The sequence below is a fragment of the Myotis lucifugus genome, unplaced genomic scaffold (assembly GCF_000147115.1).
Source record: "Myotis lucifugus unplaced genomic scaffold, Myoluc2.0 scaffold_41, whole genome shotgun sequence".
Taxonomy (NCBI): domain Eukaryota; kingdom Metazoa; phylum Chordata; class Mammalia; order Chiroptera; family Vespertilionidae; genus Myotis; species Myotis lucifugus.
In genome coordinates, this window is record NW_005871089.1 from 132,278 (window position 1) to 135,125 (window position 2,848).

Sequence of the window (2,848 nt, forward strand, 5' to 3'; positions counted from 1 at the left end):
CTCTAGTCAATAATAATAAAAAATATTTTTTTAAAAATAGAAGTCTTCCTAGACCAGCACTACCTGCTGCAATCTCCCCTTCCTTCTGAAATTGTTAAAAAGCTTACTATGCCCAGCAGTGTGGCTCAGTGGTTGAGCATCGACCTATGAACCAGGAGGTCGAGGTTCGATTCTGGTCAGGGCACATGCCCGGGTTGCGGGCTGTATCCCCAGTAGGGGGTATGCAGGAGGCAGATGATCAATGATTCTCTCATTATTGATGTTTCTATCTCTCTCTTCCTCTCCCCTCCTTTCTGAAATCAATAAAAATCTGTATTTTTAAAAAGCTCACTTATATTTACCTGAGATTTGATACATTACATTAGCTTTGTACAATTTCTTACCATACTCTCAAGGCAGGACTTCATTTGTTTCGGTGTTTTGAACATAACAGCCTTACTTAAGCAACACTCATATTAAATTACATGAATCTCTCCAACAACAACAAAAAACTCAATAAAGCTGAAATTTTTAAAAAATTACATGAATCTCTGATTTAAATACCAATAGTGCTCAGAATGAACACTTTGCACTTAAACAATTAGCTAATTACATGCCATTCTGTATTTGTAGCACACAACTTCATACTTTATGTCAATACTATTGTTTTACTGGTCACACTAATTGTTCTATATCTTGAATTGCTTATTGATTGTTTCATATGTAAGTGTTTCATATTTATTATAGATCAGGGGTCCTCAAACTACGGCCCGCAGGCCACATGCAAATACAAATATTGTATTTGTTCCCGTTTTGTTTTTTTACTTCAAAATAAGATATGTGCAGTGTGCATGGGAATTTGTTCATAGTTTTTTTTTAAACTAAAGTCCGGCCCTCCAACGGTCTGAGGGACAGTGAACTGGCCCCCTGTTTAAAAAGTTTGAGGACCCCTGTTATAGATGATACTCCTTGAGAATTGAAACTGTATCATCCTTTGGCAGAGTGCTAAAAAGGTGGCCCATAAATATTTGATGTTGAGTCCCTAAAATCACACACATTTTGGGACAGCTCTTAGGATAGATCAAAGCCCATAAAACTGTACAGCATCTAGCCCTGCCAAATCTCATTAGGCTCACCCAGTGGCTCTGATTTTTCTGGTCTTCTCCTCCCTCATAGTCTTAAATGGTCATTTCCTCCCACTCATTCCTTCACCTAGTCAAGTCCTGCTCATCCTTTAACACTCACTCAAACCAGTTCTTCAATAAAGCCCTTCCTTGACTCTACAGCCATTTATACAAACCTGATTATACGCTATTTCAACACATCTTTCCTTGGATACTTTTCACAATTGATGTTGAATAATTGTGAATTATTTAATATTCATGGTAGCCAGACTTCTAAGATGACCCCCTAATACCATGCTTCCTGGTATTCACATCCATGTGCAATCCCCTCCCCTTAACTGGAGGCTGAACTTAGTGACTTTCCTGACCACAGAATATAGCACAAGTGATATTGTAATTTTAAAAGTAATATTTTGTAAGTGACAAGAATGTCACATGACTAGGTTATAAAAGATTGCGGTTTCCATCTTGAGAGCAGACTCTCTCTTGCTGGGTTTGATGAAGCAAGCTGCGGTGTTGGGGAGGCCCAAATGGCAAGGAACTGAGGGCATCCTCCCACTGACAGCCAGCAAGGACGGAGGCCCCCAGTCCAGCCATCCTGCAGGAACTGAACACTGCCAAGCACTGAATGAGCCTGGAAGCGAATCCTACCCAGCTGACATGGGAGATAGTCCCAACTTGACCACAGCCCTGTGAGCGCCCTGAAGCTGAGGACCCAGTTAAGCCTGCTTAAATTACCGACCCGAGGGGAATGTGAGAAAGTCTGTGTGTGCTGTTTTAAGCTTCTAAGTTTTGGGATAGTTTGTTATGCAGCATAAATAACTAATATACCATCTGCCCCAAGCACCATAGTATCTTACTCTCTCCTACTCCCTTGCCCCAGCACAGTGTTTCGCAGCTCATAGATTTCAGTGTATTTCTGACTGAATGAATGATAGCTTAATATTCAAATTCTAAGTAAAAGAAAGAAAAATTGATCATATTTTTAAAATGCCAGGAATCAACGGAAAACAATTCATTATTTTCTCCCAAAGCATATCCACTCTTGTCCTTGTTCACCATTAAGCCAAAGGCAAAATTAAAAGTCCCATAAAACATATTCTTACAAAAACAAACAAAAAACTCTTTACACACAAGTTGTAATGAAAACCTGGTACAGAAAAGTATATCCCATCTGGCAGGTATTAAAATGTGTAAACACTGTATTTTCTTCCTCCCTTCCTTCCTTCTTAAAGCAGATTTAATAAGAAAAAATCTTGGAAAGCTTCGTTCTGTAGGTCCTAGAAAACACTGATATGGCCAGGAAACCTATCAGAGAAGTTCTAAAGGAAATCAAGGAAGGAAGGAAGGAAAGAGAAAGGAGAGAAAAGAGAAGAGGAGGAGAGAAAAAGAAAAAGACCCAGGAGACCTAGGCACAGCTTGCAGCCTACCCAGTGTTTAACGCTCAGGAACTGTCTATGGTCCGGAATCGGGAAGGCTGGCTGGGCCTAGTTTCTGCAACAATATCAGCTGACAGCTGCTGAGGGCACAGGAGCGTCCTGGTCTCTAATTGCTGTCTCAGGGACGCCCGCCAGCGCCGCCAGGATTCCCACTCCGTAGAGGCGGAGACTTGGGGTGGGGGGGTGAAGGTGGGATGGAGTGGGGGGGGGTGGGGGGGTGAAGGTGGGATGGGGTGGGGGTGGGGAGGTGAAGAGTGGAGGGGGTGGGGGTGGGGGCTGGTGGTGGCAGTCACGGTGCTAACAAGC

General features: G+C 42.2%; 1 protein-coding gene across 12 annotated transcripts in view; it reads right to left on the reverse strand.

The window, feature by feature from the left end:
- The window catches only part of POLE2 (DNA polymerase epsilon 2, accessory subunit), a 39,975-nt gene extending 37,422 nt beyond the window's left edge, over window positions 1-2,553 (reverse strand). For 9 of the 12 annotated variants that reach the window (XM_023753057.1, XM_023753065.1, XM_023753060.1 and 6 more), the window contains exon 1: window positions 2,534-2,553. The gene's annotated coding sequence lies outside the window, so the exon portion shown is untranslated. The remainder of the gene's footprint in view (window positions 1-2,533) is intronic. The other 3 variants (XM_023753072.1, XM_023753067.1, XM_023753061.1) reach the window with 2 other exon arrangements.
- Window positions 2,554-2,848: the final 295 nt, after the last annotated feature.